The sequence below is a fragment of the Vicia villosa genome, unplaced genomic scaffold, assembly GCF_029867415.1.
Source record: "Vicia villosa cultivar HV-30 ecotype Madison, WI unplaced genomic scaffold, Vvil1.0 ctg.000992F_1_1, whole genome shotgun sequence".
NCBI classification, from domain to species: Eukaryota; Viridiplantae; Streptophyta; class Magnoliopsida; order Fabales; family Fabaceae; genus Vicia; species Vicia villosa.
In genome coordinates, this window is record NW_026705445.1 from 645,488 (window position 1) to 663,363 (window position 17,876).

Genomic DNA, 17,876 nt, shown 5'->3' on the forward strand with positions numbered 1-17,876 from the left:
TCAAACATATCTCTCTTGTTTGAAAGAGTTTCTGAACCATATTCCATCTCTCAACCAGAAAATTCAAAAACAATTGTCAGAACCAACCCTCCTAAACCTTCTGTTGATATTCGTTTTGAAATATTAAAATACAAGGTCAAAACAGGGTTAGAATATCTGAAGACTGCCTATGATTCCAAGTTGGATCATATGGCTGCTAGAAAGCTTTGGAAAGCTTTCTCTGAAGATGTGTAAGCATAGTTTCTGGACCTCTAGAAGAATTGTCTTGCTGCTGCTCCTGGTCCTGCTGCACTAGCTCTGGAGTATGATGCTGGCAAATACTATCATCCTATTTTTGACTGGAAGCCTCTGGAAGAAGCTCCCTTTGTTGATGAAATAGAAGTGGATGATCCTTTGCCTCTGGTTGTCTGGACTCCTTATCCGTTTTTAGTTCTGACCGAAGACTTTAAGACTCTGTTTGACTGGTTCCGGGAGAATCCTCTTGAGGAGAATCCTAATTTGGTGTATCCTGTTATTGAGTATCCTGCTAAAGATATTCCAGTTGAAGAGGAACCTATTGCTGATAATCAAATGATTCCAGCTTCTGATGCTCCTGCTTCTTCTGCTGGCCCTTCAACATCTATTTTGATGGAAACTCTAAAGGAACTCCAACATAATCAAGCTTCAGCGTTCAGTCGTCTGGACAAGCAGGATGAAACAAATGTTGAATTCAGAACTTGGATGCAGAGAACTAAAGAATCTTCCAACAAGCAAGCTGAAGACACTGCTGAGATTAAGAACCTTCTGACAGCTTTAGCCTCTAAGCTTAACCAGTCGTAGTCTGAGTCTTGTGTATTAGTTGTTTATCTTGTTTCTTGCATCTGTTTTGTTTTTTGCATCTGCTTTGTACTATTCCCTTTTGATTATCAATGAAAATATATTTTCTTTCTTCACTCTGTGTGTCTTTCATCTGAATCTTTTATGCTTTTTGATGTTATGACAAAAAGGGGGAGAAACATGCTATTTGAATTGATTTATAATATCAGTTGTTGGGCTTAAGTCTCAACATTCCTAAAAATTATATTGCAAAGTTTTTTCTGTCTCTGATAGTTTTGCAGGAATGTGATACTCTGAACAAGCTCAAAAAGGGGAGAAACGTATCTGGAGAAAATCTCTTAAAGAGTTGAAGAAAACAAGCTTAATGTTCTGATACAAGAAGTCTCAAGATCAGAAGCAAGCTATGTTTTGATACAAGAAGTTTCAAGCTCTGATACAAGCAAGTCTTTTTGATGCTCTGATAAAGCCAAGTGCTCTCAAAGAGAAATTCAAAGCTCTAAAGCTGTCCAAATGGAAGCTCTGAAGTAAAGCTCTGAATCATCTGAAGTTTAAAGTTCAACATGAAAGTCTCTTCTGAAATGGAAAATACTCAGGGAAGTCTTTTATTTATAAAATCTTCTAGAATTAATTTCAGGGGAAATTGTTAATCTCAGGGGGAGACATATTCACACACTCTGATTAATATGCTTTTATGCTATATCTGTGTATTGTCTTTTTCATCTGATATTCTGGATACAAAATCATATCAATTCTGTATGTTTTTGTCATCATCAAAAAGGGGGAGATTGTTAGAACAAGAAATGTTCTGATCAATATTCTAGGTTTTGATGATAACATTATATATGAATTTTGTATAAGACAATGTGGTACTCTAATTCTTTACGTTTTCCATTTCAGGAAAAGTCTAAAAGAGTATGCACAAAATCGGCATTCAGAAGCTCTGACCCAGATGATCTAGATGGCTTCATCAGAACATGGTCTGGCAGACATCCGAAGATGGTCTTGAAGAAATCAGAACATGATCTGGAAAGCATCAGAAGATACTATTCAGAAGCAAAGCTCTGAAGATTTGATGGTATCACGCTCCAAAGCACTTCCATAGTCTGAAGACTGAAGTTGCATCTACACCAAAAGCTGAAGACTCTGATATTCAAACGGTATTCTACTAAGTCTGAGTCCAGAAGCAAGTACAAGATGAAAAGGCTACAACGTCAAATCTGTCTGACTGACAAAAGGAACGTTAGAAGCTACAAAAGGCAAAGTCAGCAAAAGCAGTTTAAGCATGGCTCGAGGTAGTTGACAAAAGAGTGAAACATTAAATGCAGCAGTGTACTATTCACGTAAAGCATTAAATGCTCCCAACGGTCACATTTTCTCACTGCCTATATATAGAAGTTCTAATGCTGAAGCAGCAACAACTCTCTCACGCTAAGTACCAAAATGTTGCCAAAAAGCTTTCACACAAAAACAAAGAAGAACTTCATCTTCGACCTCACAACATTGTAATATCTTAGTGAGTGTTAGAACTTAAACTTAAGAAAAAAATCACTTGGTGATTATAGCTTATAAAGAAGCAATTTAAACTCTTGTAATATTTGTTTACGTCTTTGTAAAAGGAATTTCCTAGAGTGATCAAGTTGTGATCTGTAGACTCTAGAAGACTTAGAAGTTGTCTAAGTGGAGAACCATTGTAATTAAGATTGATTAGTGGATTAAATTCTTAGTTAAGGTAAATCAACTTGTCAGGGGTGGACTGGAGTAGTTTGGTTAACAACGAACCAGGATAAAAATAACTGTGTGAATTATTTTTTATCTTCCATTTTTAGAAGAAACCCTTATTCAATCCCCCCTTTCTAAGTGTTTTTCACTCCTTCATCCAAGTCACATTACTCCTCTTCATCTATAGTGTTGGAGACAAAAGTTATGCTCTTATTCTTCTTTTTCATATTTGTAATTTGAGGTGACCAACAAGTTTATCTATTCTCATGTTGTTGATGTATTAAGCTTCTTCAACAACTGTTACCTTCAAGTCAAATCTCTTGGGAGGAACCTGAGTATCTTCCTGATATGCTTCTTTACTGAAATCTATTCTTCCAAAGCATTGAAAGTATTTGATATTTCAAGAATATCCATATGAAAGTCATGGATTCTTTCATAATCTTTCATCTTCAAGTTTTAAAGTTAGGTTGTGTGCAGCTGAAGTCTAGACATTTTCACCTTATATGTGCCTTTATGAGTGGTCTTGAGAATTTCCCAAGCATCTTTAGCCACAACACATGTGTTTATCAGTCTGAACATATTTTTAACAACTTCATATGGCATTAAACACTTTTAGAGTTAACTCTTCCTATGGCTTAGCCATTCCTCCTCTGGCTTTTAAATAACATTCCCTTCTTTATCCGTAACAACATGATTTTCCCAACCTTTGATGACTAATTTCCAAGTTTTGTTGTCCATTAATTTCAAGAAAGCTACCATTCCAGCCTTCAGTAGTCATATAGTACCAGACAATTATCTCCCTAGAGCTCACCCAAAAAAGAATAGAGTACCAGCTCTGGGTACAATTGAAATTCTGGAACTTTTAAATAGATGTCAAAACTGATGTCCCAACAGTAAAACACAATGTCAAGATAGATGTTAAGACATCATCTGACTGACAGAACAATTTTACGAAACTATAAATTATGCATAAGTAAATTGCATAAGGTAAAATACACAGTCAACTTTTAACCCAGTTCGGTACAACATCATCTACTCTAGAAGAATCCAAGCCAAGAAGAAAATTCACTATGATAATATTAGTTCAAAGCTAAACAAACCTAGTCTACAACTTATTGCCTAATCACTACCTTGTTTAACTTCTACCTAAGACACTCCTAGATATGAGATCCCCCTCTCACTTCCCAATCACCTCAGTGACAATAACAAAAAACCAAAACATAAAAACATTCTTCCAATTACACATGATACATTATTTGCTTAAAAGCTCATAAGCGATTGACAATGAACAATCAGTCAACCTCAATGCATCCAAAGATATATGAGTAACATACACAAAAAACACACTAAAACGACTCTCAAAACATAATACTCTAAATTTGTGAAAGCCAAATTGCATTAGAATTAGGTTTCTCTTTATATATTCCTCAGTTGTCCATGGGCTTCGTATTCGTCACCCAAATATTTCTTGATCCACTAGATGAGGGCTGCATCAATGATTCAGAAAATCTCCTTGAATCTTGGAATAAAACATCGCAAGTTTTAGCAAAATTGTCACAATATCCAATCTTAGAAACTTATACATAGTTGGATATTAAATCAATTGTTCCAAATAAAATCTTCTTGACTTGCGCAAATAAGTGATATATATCCATAGAGAATCTCACAAAAACAAATCAAATCAAATTTGTCAAGACAAATAACATCAGCTATTGCTATATCATATGTTCAGGATGTCACAACATCTTGTCCAACATCTGACAGTGATACATGTTTTATTAAGTGCAACATGTTTTAGAAAAATTATTAAATGCAACATTTTGGCATTCTATATTTTATCATATATAATTTTAGTGCCATTTTAGCATCTATATTTTCTATATGTTACTACTCTCCAACTATTTGTATTTTCTGTAGCATAGACTTGTACCTTTTTAAGTACTTGACATTTATCCTTAGGATTACACCATCAGGACCTATATCCTCAACTTCATAAGCATTGTTTGAAAACACTTGACCAATTCATAAAGGCCCTTCCCAGTTTAATGACCTTTTGCCTAAGATTTTGTCATTTTGGTCCATAGGCAAAATAACCTTTCAAACATAGTCCCCAACTGTAAAGGTTTTTTACTTCAACTTTTTGTCGTAGGATTCCTCAATTTGTTCCTTTTGTATTATAGGAACATCTAAAGCAGCAAACCTTTCTTCATCTAAATAGACTAACTCATATTGCATCATATCGCAATATTAGTCAGAAATGATTTCACATCGCCTTTGAGTCCTAGTTGACTGCAAATGAATCTCAATAGGTAAGACTGCATCATTACCAAATGTTAGTCAAAAAAGCGTAGAGTTGATTTCCTTCTTAAGGGAATTCCACCATGCCCACAGTGCTTGGTCCAAAATGTTATGCCAATTCCTTGGCTTCTGACTTAAATATATTTTAATTAGGTCTGTGATAATTTTATTAGTTGTTTTGACTTAGTTGTTTACCTGGGAATAGTAAGGCTTTGATGTTAAGAGTTTGATTCCTGATTATAAAGCAAAATCAACCATCTTTTGACCAGTAAACATTGAACCCTGATCAGTGGTTAAGATTTCAAGAAATCCAAATCTACAAATAATTTGATTTTGAATAAAATCAATTACTACTTCTTGATCAAACTTGATCAAAGGCACAACTTCGACCCAATTAGTAAAGTAATCTATACCAACCAAAATGTACGTATGGTTTTTGGATGATGCAGGTCAAATTTCACCAATTAAATCTAATGTCCAACCTCTAAATGGCCAAGGTTTGGCAATGGAATACAATTCACTGGCATGGTGAATACACCGTCGTAACCTTTTAATCTGCATGTTAAAACATTGTTTGAAGGGCTTAGGGTAGCGACAGGTGATCTAACTGCTATAGAAGAGGGGTTACAGAGGTTTGGGATCAACCGTCGTTAGTTGTTACTTTTAAAAAAATAGAAGGGTGGTTATGTAACATCCTTCTAAACCCCGCGGCAATTAAATAAATATATCAGAGTAACATGGAACAAGGGTGCCACAATTCAAATTTAAAAACAAACATCATATGTCATTGTCATGCATTCACTGAGGAAACTCATCATAATACATAATAACTCATGTTAACAAATCAGAAAACCATTCATACAAATAAGTTCAACATCTTTGAAAATTATATCCCTCAAAACTCAAAATAAAACAAATAGAGTCATAAAAACATAAACTCAAAACTCGCGTTCCCCAGTGTTATAATATCAGAGCATGACACCTGACGCTAAACTAAACACACTGACTCATGAGCTAATCCTCACCAAGTCGAAAAGCTGCTATCCTCAATCTGAAAATGACAACATGTAAGGGTGAGTCTCGTCGCAATTAACAAATATTATTGCATCATAAATAATAACACATCATAGTTATATTATTCACCCAATTGTATTATATTTAGACAATTCAACAACATACAACCAACACATCATCAATTCATAACACTGAAACACATTCAATCATGTTATGAAAATCATGCATATGAATGAACTGACACTATGCATGTGGTACCAACATCATCAATGAGAATAACCCACCGACCGATCCAACATCGTCAAGATACGGCCCTGCCAGCACAAATTCCACACAATGGAAATTATGCCCTTCACTAATCCAACACATCATCTGGATACATCCCTCAACAAATGTTTATGAATGAATGCAAACATATATACAACATACTTATACCATCGTCGAATATATGAGCAACATCATCTTGTACTCAAACCATCATCATCGTCATCATCAAAGCATGTTTATATACATTAGCATCATTAAGATACAATCAAATCATCATCCAACACAAAGGTTATTTCATAAGGTTCATCATACTCGAAACGGAACTCAAAACAGGCCAACGGTTCAAAAGTTACGCATCATCAAACTTTTAAAAATCACAAAACAGGAAAATTCTGCACTCACGCTGGTCATACGCGTACCATACGCGTATCAGCAGAGGCTGATTTCCATACAAAAACACACCATACGCATACCACATCACCATACGCGTATCCCCTTTTTCTGATACGCGTATCATACGCGTACTGGCAGAGAAGTGCGTTTTGACGGGACAGGGTTGCGTATCATACGCGTATAGCCCCTTGGATTGTCCCTCATACACGTATCATACGCAAATATCCAGAGACATCCAAAAAACCTGCAATTCGTACCAGTTTGTCTTCCTCGCGTTTTACACCATTACAGCCTGGGATTTTGGATCTAATATAGAATTTCTGCACACTTTAACATATAGGATTCATCTATCTTCAACAATCTATCATCCTATATCTATTTTACTCATTAAAAACCTAACTTCTACTCAATTAGTTAGGGATTCAGATTCACAGCTTCAGTTCCATAGATGAACACAGCAACACATCAAACAAACACCATATTCAAACCATAACATCAATTTACACACAATTATGCACAGAATTCAGTATAGATAATCATCAATTATATGATCTATTCAAAATCATCCTAAACCCCAATCTAACATACAATCCAATTGACTTAAATAATACCCCTAATCAACATTATCATCTAAAATATGATAAGAGATGCTAACAAGAGAGTCCCCCTTACCTTAGCCAAAAGTTCTTGATTTGATCTCTCCCTCTTCTGTTCCTCTTTCACGTTCTTCGAGTTCCCAACTTCACAGCTCTTCTTTTCCGTTCTATTCCTGCTTCTCTAATTCCTTATTATTTTATGAAAAATAACTTTTAATTAGAAATAGGGCTTTACTAACATAACACCCCTTTCCTTACTAATTAATATCACACATGGCCCAATGCCATAAACCATTATTTTCCAATTAATTTCCACAAAACCAAAATAATTATAATTATTAATTTAAATTCTAATTAAATTAAAAATTAAAATATACGGGTGTTACATGTTACCTAAAAGCACCGTGGAAACCGTCGCGAGTGGAGGATAAGGGTGGTCACGGAGCAAACATCGTAACCTATGTGTCATAAAACTCTTATTTTATTGTAGTGTTTGAATTTTCACTCCATATTTATTCAAACGTTTTCATAAAATATTTTAAAACTCAGATATCTCAAATGATTTAATTTAAAATCAACATTTTTCAATTCTCCATAATCCACTCCCTCTAGTGTTTGAAGTTACATGCCCAACAATTATGACCAAGAAAAAAGGTTTGACAAAGCTTGAAAGAATTTGGTTTTTGATTTTGATATTCATAAAATAAAATGGGTGAAGCAATGTATGTTATCTATTAAAGAGTAATTCAAAATTCAGAAGATGAGCATCAGAAGTTCTGATGTGGGCTGATCTTCTGATGGTTACTCAAAAGATAGTGTTGACCAGAAGTTCTACCTTCTGGGTCCTTTAGCTTAACTATTTAGTTAGTAAGGGTACTTTAGTATTTGTTAGTTTTGTACTATGTGTACCTTTAGACTTGTTCACTAAGTTTACTCTAATAGGGCTTACGTGGCAAGATTTTCTTTTGTATAAATAGTCTTGTAGTAGCTATCATTTATTAACAACACAAGCAATACAATATTATTCTCTCTCATTAATCTTTACACCGTTATTCTCTTTGTCACCATCTTTATTCACTGTGCACCAACAATTGGTATCTAGAGCTCCGATTCCAAACACAGGGAAACACAAGTGAACGTGAGTTTGTGTGACTGTGTGATTGATTTTGTTTCTGGGAAACAAAATTGTGTTGAATCACATTTTTTCTTGGTTGTTTGTGGGTTGGGAAACACTGTGTGAGTGTGAGTGAAATATATTTTTCTGCACAAGTTTAAAGATGAGTGGAAGCAACTTGAATACCAAACTTCCAGTTCTTGATGGTAAAAACTGGAATATATGGATGATTCAAATGCGTGTATTATTTGGTGCTCAAGATGTTCCAGTTCTTGTCACTGGAGGATATGTCCCGGTTGCAGCAGATGCAATGGAAGAACAAAGAGAAGCGCAGAGAGAGACAAAGAAGAGAGATCAAAAGGCATTGTTCTTCATCCATCAGTGTGTGGATATGAATGTGTTTGAGAAGATTGCTGATGCTATGACGTCAAAGGAGGCGTGGGATATACTAGTCAGGTGCTACGGTGGTGACGTATCAGTGAAGAAGGTGAAGCTTCAATCCCTGAGAAAGCAATATGAGAATCTCAACATGAAGAATAATGGGAAAGTCTCTGAGTATATCTCTAGAGTGATTTTGATCACTAATGAGATGAAGGCTTGTGGAGAAATCCTTTCCGAACAAGTAATCATAGAGAAGATATTAAGGTCACTTACTCCTCAATTTGATTATATTGTTGTATCTATTGAACATTCTAAAGATCTGGAAACCATGAGAATAGAAGAGTTGCAAAATAGTCTAGAAGCACAAGAGTTATGTCTGACTGAGAGAACTTCTGAGAGAGAAGTTGAGCAAGCTCTGAAGGCTTCTTTTGTCAAGAAAGACCAGAAGCATAAACATGGTGATAGATTCCAGAAGGAAGCCTCAACCTCTGATGAGAAGAGATATCAGAAGGGAAAGGATAAGAAGAAAGTTCAATGTTACTATTGCAAACAGTTTGGCCATTTTGCTAGAGACTATTTGGCAAACAAAGGAAGGAAATCAGAAGAAGCTAACATAGCCAGAGGTGATTCAGATTATGAACCTGTGCTATTGATGGCTTCGGAGTCTGACGAAAGATGTTTGTCAGAGTGGTGGTATATGGACACTGGGTGTTTAAATCACTTGACTAGAAACAAACAATGGCTGATAGATTTTGACTCTGAAAGGAGGACAAAGATCAGATGTGCTGATGATAAGTAACTTTATACAGAAGGTATGGGAAATGTCAAAGTCAAAGTTAAAAATGGAAAGACTGTTCTAATCAAAGATGTTTGGTATGTTCCTGGAATCAGAAGCAATCTAATGAGTGTAGGTCAGCTCATTGAAAAATGTTTCTCAGTTGTTATGAAGAACAACCTCTTGAAGTTGTATGATTCCAATCAAAATTTGATTATGCAATCTGAACAGGGAAGCAACAGAACATTCAAGGTGAATGTAGAAACAGCTGAAACAAAGTGTCTGAGTGCTGAAGGCTCAGAAGGTGATAGTAAGCGGTGGCACGAGAGGTTGGGGCACTTGAACTATAGAAGTTTGGGGCATCTAAGTTCTAAGAAGCTTGTACATGGCATTCCAAAGATTGTGAAGCCTGAGAAGCCATGTGAGGTATGCATGAAAGGCAAGCAACCCAGATTGCCATTTGTATCGGAAGTTTCTCCAAGAGCAAAGCATGCTCTAGGAGTAGTGCACTCTGATGTGTGTGGACCATTTCCAAAACCTTCACTTGGAGGAAATAGGTATTTTGTGTCTTTTGTGGATGAGTTCATAAAAATGACGTGGGTAACACTTATCAAGTTTAAGACTGAGGTGTTCACAGAATTCCAGAAGTTCAAGGTGAAGGCTGAGAAGCAGAGTGGTCAGAAGATAAAGATTCTCAGAACGGATGGTGGAGGTGAATATAACTCCACAGAATTCCAGAAGTTCTGTGATGATAATGGAATTAAGCATGAGGTTACTGCTCCTTATACTCCTCAACACAATGGTCTGGCTGAACATAGAAACCATACTTTGCTTGATATGACGAGAAGTATGCTAAAAGAGAAGAAGCTTCCTCACAATCTCTGGGGAGAAGTTGTTGCTACTGCAGCATATGTGCTCAATAGGTGTCCAACGAAGAGGCTGAAGGAGATTGTTCCTTTAGAGAAGTGGACTAAAGAGAAGCAGAGTGTTAGTCATCTGAAGGTTTTTGGTTCTGTGTGTTATAAATACGTTCCAGAAGCAAGAAGGAAGAAGCTGGATGATGCGATCAAAGTGATGTTATTGGTAGGGTACCACAGTATAAGTGCATATAAGCTCTATTGTTTAGAAACTAATAGAGTTGAAGTCAGCAGAGACGTCATTGTGAAAGAATCAGAAGTTTGGGATTAGAGAGAGTCTCAACCAACTTCTGATGTAGAGATAACTTTTGAAGAAGAGTTTGAGTCAGAAGATGAAGAATCTTCTGAAGATGAGTCAGATGGTAAATCTGATTCTGATCCAGATTTTGATAATGATCCAGAGTCTGGTGGTAGTCATGATTCTGGAAAGGAAAACTCTGAAGACATAGAGTCTGGAGGACAAGCTTCTAGAGATGGTCATGAAGGTGGTAACTCTGGAGTAGTTGACTCTGAAGTAGCTCAAAGGCCACAAAGAGTCAGAACTATACCTAGAAGGTTTACAGATTTTGACATGTTGCAAGACACAAAAGTTCACTCAGAAGGAGATGTCATTCAGTGTGCCATGTTAGTAGACTCTGAACCAGTGAGTATGGAAGAAGCGCTCAAGAAGAAGGTATGACTGAATGCCATGAAAGAAGAACTTGAGGCTATAGAAAGAAACAAGACTTGGAAGCTGACAAAACTTCCAAAGAAGAAGAAAGCCATCAGCGTCAGATGGGCTTTCAAGGTAAAGCTGAAGCCAGATGGATCAATTGGTAAGCACAAAGCAAGGCTAGTGGCCAGTGGTTTTCTTCAGAAACCTGGACTAGATTACTTTGAGGTGTTTGCTCCTGTAGCTAGACATGAAACAATCAAACTAGTGATTACGTTAGCTGCAAACAGAGGTTGGTCCTTGATGCATCTGGATGTAAAGTCTGCATTTCTGAACGGTCCATTACAAGAGGATGTATACGTGTCACAACCCCCTGGCTTTGTGAAAAAGAATCAGGAAGGGATGGTGTACAAATTACACAAAGCTCTGTATGGATTGAAGCAAGCGCCAAGAGCTTGGAATTTGAAAATTGATTCATTTTTCAAGAAGCAAGGGTTTCAGAAGTGTGAGATGGAATATGGAGTTTATGTGCAACATTCTGGAAGCAATATGATTCTGTTATGTCTTTATGTTAATGACATATTGCTTAGAGGGAGTTGTTCAGAAGATCTGATGAAGTTCAAGAAGGTGCTGATGAATGAGTTTGAGATTACAGACCTTGGGAAAATGTCATATTTTCTAGGGATGGAGATTCTGTACTCAGAAGATGGTATCATTCTGCATCAGCTAAAGTATGAGTTAGAACTTCTGAAGAAATTCAAGCTGGATAATTGCAAAGCTGCTATTACACCGTCAGAAACGAATCAGAAGTTGGATTTTGACTCTGAAGGTGAAGATGTTGATGCTACGATCTTCAAACAGCTGGTGGGTTCTCTGAGGTATTTGTGTAATACCAGACCTGATATATGCTATGCATTTGGATTGGTTAGTAGGTTCATGAGTAAACCTAAGTGGTCCCATTACCAAGCTGCTGTCATAATCTTGAGGTATGTCAAGGGAACTCTGAAGTTTGACATATTGTTTCCTTCTGGGAGAAGGTAAGAATCAGAGTTATTGAGTTACTCTGACTCTGATTGGTGTGGAGACAGAGTTGATAGAAGGAGTACTTCTGGATATTTGTTTATGTTTCTGGGAGGTCCTATTTCTTGGAGTTCCAAGAAGCAAACTGTTGTTGCTCTATCAACCTGTGAAGCTGAGTACATTGTAGGCGTTGTAGCTGCATGTCAAGCTGTGTGCCTTCTGAACTTATTAGAAGATCTGAAGATTAAAGTGAAGAAGCCTCTTAAGCTGATGATTGATAACATGTCTGCAATCAATCTTGTCAAGAATCCTGTTACACGGAAGAAGCAAGCATATTGAGACTAAGTATCATTTCGTGAGAAGCCAAGTCCAGAATGGAACATTAGAAGTTGTTCACTGTAGCACCCAGAAGCAGATGGCAGATGTTCTGACGAAGGCGATCAAGATGGATCAATTTCTTCTCTTAAGGGATGGAATTGGTGTTGTCAGCTTTGATTGAAGAATATGAATTAAGGGACTGTATTGAAGAGTAATTCAATATTCAGAAGATGAGCATCAGAATTTCTGATGTGGGCTGATCTTCTGATGGTTACTCAGAAGATAGTGTTGACCAGAAGTTCTACCTTCTGGGTCCTTTAGCTTAACTATTTAGTTAGTAAGGGTACTTTAGTATTTGTTAGTTTTGTACTATGTGTATCTTTAGACTTGTTCACTAAGTTTACTCTATTAGGGCTTACGTGACAAGATTTTCTTTTGTATAAATAGTCTTGTAGTAGCTATCATTTATTAACAACACAAGCAGTACAATATTATTCTCTCATTAATTTTTGCACCGTTATTCTCTTTGTCATCATCTTTATTCATTGTACACCAACATTATCAAGGAAAAATGGGCAGCATGTTTCATGATGGAAACATTCATTCTTGGAATGTGTAGTACTCAACTCAGCGAGAGTTTAAATTCAAGTTTAAGACATGCATGAAACCAAGCATTGATATAAACCAATTCTTCAAACACTTTTGGATAGTAGTTGAAGAGAAACGATATAACAAGTCAACATGTGAGTATGAGTCTAGACATAAACTATCAAGGATAGGATATGAACGTTCACCAATTCTAATTCAACTTGTAGAGATGTAGACTCATACAATTTTTGACATATTCCACGACGAGTTAGCATTATTTCCATTGCTTATCAAAAAAAAAAAATATTGTGTCTCTGTTGTAAAATTGTTTATTTACCGGTATACTACAAATGTGATAATATATCTAGGCTATCTTGAGAATTGTTCATAATAGTAAAAAATCCATGACTTGTTAAGCTTCTTTACCGGTATACTACAAATGCTGATAATATATCTATCGCTAATACTATGAGAAAGAGAATATTGATTGCACAACAATGTTGATAATAAATCTAACGTTAATACTGTTATAATATTGTTGGTGATAATGGCAGATCAGCTGACCTGGTATTAATTATGATAATGGAATGGAACCAACGATGAATTTTTTTTTTGCAGACCAAAGATTAAATCGTAATGATGTTGAGCAGCAATCATTATCCAACATAGATGGTTGTTTTTAAGGTAGTGTTAATCAACTGTGGTCCTAAGAAAGGGATGAATGAACAACCACCTATGAAAGAAGTTTTTGCAAGATATAGCACTTTTAATATTAAAACTAAGCACATGTCAATATATTTTTTTAATTTGATATCCGGTCTTATGAAAAATTAGTAGGGTGTGCATCGATTAATGATCAGACTAAGTTGAACCTGTTTTGGATTTTAAGACTGTTTCATTAAATTTTTTTTTTTTATTTTACAACAAATTTTTTTTTTTTAAAACCAATTTATATGTGAATCGGTTCACTTCTAAACTGATTTTTAAAAAAAACCAATTTTAACAAAAAAAAACACTTTTAAGTCGGTTTTGTGCTAAACTAATTTTTTATTTTCTTTAAAAAAATAGTTTTAAAAAAAAAACAATTTTAAACCGATTTAAAAAATCTCCTGTGTTTGTTTATACGGTAAAACTAGCCAATTTTGTAATATAAAATATTTTATTCTGTTTAACGTTTTTCTTATTTATTTTCTTACTTATCAAATTTCTTCTTGATTTAGAATATTAAATCCCATGACCTATATTGTTGTGCAATGTCAAAATGTGTCTTTAGTTGCGTAAATCAATTATTGTGTTAAGAATAAATGAAAGAGTTGAATGATTGACAAGGTTAAGAAGATAAGATATTTGTTTAACTCAGATGAGTGTTATGATATGAGTTGGGGTGTGCATGGGTAAACAAGCAAAACAGTGCATACAAAGAGATCAAGCGATCCAGCTATCAAAAGGACAAAACCAAACTAAGCCTATGGCATCATGAGACTACCTAGATATGTTCTAAGTTTGGGCTTTGTCCAAGCCTGGTACACAATTGTATCAATGATCTTTGGCCCTACTTCATTTTTCTGACAGTCCTTCCCAAAGCATCTCTCGTTACGATAGGCCCACACCTCATAGACCGTTTCAGCTATTGCGCATTTGAGAAGTTCACAACTGTTTCCTTCCCTTTGCACATATTTGTCAGCCAATTGAGCTCTTCATCCCATCCTTTGGGTATATGACGAATATTAATTTTGGGCTAAATTTTTTTTTGTTTTATTTCGAGCCCACTTATTGTATCAATGTGTTTAAGTTTATTATTATTATTATTATTATTATTATTATTATTATTATTATTATTATTATTATTATTATTATTATTATTATTATGAGTACCGGTTTATATTTAGATAACAAAATAAATATTTGGTTTTATATTTTAAAATTTAGATTGTGTTTTAAAAAGTGAAATAAATTAGATATGAATTTAGTTAAGAGTAAATGATTTTTTACACACCCTTAGGAATTAATTTAAAGGAATTCACACAACAAGGAGATTAATTGTATTGTACTTAACAAAAAATCAAATTTGAGACTTAAAAAAAGCACACTAGTTAGTATTAAAACATGCTACCACGTTCATTAAAATGTTATTATCTGTTTCAAAAATTACACTATAAAAAAGACAAATGTGTATTTGACAAATGGCCAAGATAATAACACTTCTCTATCAATCTTAAAGCTGATACGTGGCTACGCTAAATCAACTTCTTCCATCACATTTTATAACTTTTATTTTGATTTTTTCCTGTTATTCTTTTTTGGATTGATTAAATTATGCAAAAACAACTATATAGAGAAGTATTCACGATTGTTCAGCTATATTAAGCTATTTTTCTAGTGCAGTTTATCGTTTTACATGTTCAATTGAGTCCAATTTTTACCGTGGAATTTCACATAATATTCCTAATTTCTTATGTTCCTGATAACAAAAGAACAACAAAATCAATAAACTAAAGTCGAAAATAAAATTTAAGGTTTACCTCCAACTATTGTTGCATTGTTGTGAGTGTACTGCCTTTGATTCTTCCAAACTCTTGCAGTGTTGAACAACACCTTTATAGCTCTGATCCCGAAGTGCAAAAACCCTTCCTCACCAAAATACTTTAGGCCCATTAGTTTGTGCAACGTTGAAATGAAGGTGGTTACAAAAGTCATAGCAAATAGGTTGAAGAGAATCCTTCCTGAAATAATTGATGAAGAGCAAAGCGCTTTTGTCTAAGGAAGGCTTATTACGAACAATGCGTTAATTGTGATGGAATGCTTTCATTGGCTTAAGAAGAAGACTAAAGGAAAGAAGGGGGTGATGGCGATAAAACTTGATATGTCAAAAGCTTATGACCGACTTGAGTGGGATTTTGTGGCTGCAACATTAAGGACCATGGGATTCCCTGTGAACTTCACGAACCTTATCACTAAATGCATCTCCTCGGTGTCGTACCAAATCTTGATAAACGGTCAAGCCAGCAAGAGTTTCATTACGGAGAGAGGACTCTGTCAAGGGGATCCTCTGTTCCCGTATCTTTTCATAATGTGTGCTAATGTTTTTTCAGGTCTGATTAAGAAAACAGTTAGTGAAGGGAAGCTACACGGCATTCAAATTGCGAGGAAAGCACCGGCAATTTCTCACCTATTTTTCGCAGATGATAGCCTTCTCTTTGCTAGAGCAAACACCGTGGAAGCTAATTGCATCATGGATATTCTCCACAGATACCAGATGAACTCCGGCCAGGTTGTTAATCTTGACAAATTTGAGGCTTCGTTCAGTCGAAACGTGGAAGAGGATAGTAGAGATATGATCTGTAACAGGATGGGGATAAAGACGGTTACGAGCCATTTGAGATATTTAGGATTTCCGGTGGTATTTGGAAGATCAAAGAAGGATATCTTTGCGTTGGTCAAGGAAAGAATGTGGAAGAAGATGAAAGGGTGGAAGGGAAGGTTCCTCTTTAGAGCTGGTAAAGAAATTCTCACCAAGTCGTTCGCCCAAGCAATTCCCAGCAACATCAAGAGCTGTTACAAGCTGCCCGAGGGATGCTGTCAAGAGATTGAAGGCATGATTGCGAAATTTTGGTGGGGATCAAAAGAAGGTAATCGAAAGATTCACTGGCAAAGCTGGGACAGAATGGCGTGCACTAATGGGGAGGGTGGTCTTGGCTTTAGAGGGATTGGAGAATTTAACATAAGTCTTCTAGGGAAACACTATTGGAGACTTTTGATAGGAGGATATTCTTTGCTTAGCAGAGTCCTCAAGAGTAGGTACTATCCTCATGCTCTTTTGAGAATGATACCAGATTAATGAAAAAAACTAAAAAATAAAAGCTATTGCAATGCGTGCAATATTGACACCAATCCACGACAACGACGCCAATTTGTTGAAAGTATTTGTGGGTAAATAATTTCTATATATCGTATCCACAGGGATTGGTTTAATATTACTGTCGTTCTATAACAAATTATCTTGAGTGAGAAATTATAGTTGGGTTTATTTTGTTATTATAAAGAAGTTATTAGATTTTAACAAATATTAAAACTAAAAAGTTGAAACTTGGTTAACAACAAGAGAAATATGTTGAGCATTAGGTTTCATCAACCTATTCCTATACAACATATTAATTAACTCATAAGTGAACCATTATTTGAATCATCATCTTCATATATCCTCAAAATATATCTCATGTCTGCAGATCAAATTAGATAAACTTCTACCGGTATGAGACTCGATCTCTCAAAATATCAATATCGATAAAAGTAATAAAGCACGATAATAATGAAAACTCATTCACAATTCCATCTCTGCAAATTATGAATGAATCAACATAGTAACCTAGGGTAAAAGTTTAACATTCTCTTTCGATCAAAGATTAACAATAATTTAACATAAAAACAAGGTTTCTTATTGATAATGAATTCAAATAATTGTTCACAAGAATTAATCAATGGTATTACACAATCATAGGTTAACTACTAACTTAAACTCAACAAAAGAGAATTAGCTCTCCATAGACATGAAGAACACACAAGGGTTGATTGAGGAATTCATCATGGTCAATAAAATCTCTTTAATTGATGTAGAATCTTTCTCCAATGGTTGCTATGTGCTTTAGATTCAGACTTCTCTCTTAATTTCGTTCACCAAAGAATCACACCTTTTGATTGGACTTAGGGTTTCTATTTATAAAGTTTGGGCTCGGATAAGCCGTGCCCTCGGCGCGGCACGTAGGCCCGCGGCGCGACCCCAAGGCAGAGGGTTTGGGGCGGCGCGCTTGCTTTCTTCGCGGCGCGCCTTACTGGAAACTTCTCCTTTTTGCTTGTCTTTTGATTCTTCCAGCTTCCTTTCCTGTTCATACTCTTATAGGGCTAATTTTCAGCTCCAAACCTGCATCAATAATACCCAAAGTGATTCGATTTACTTCACAACATGAACAATACATATGTAATTCAATTCTTACTGAAAAACACATGAAAC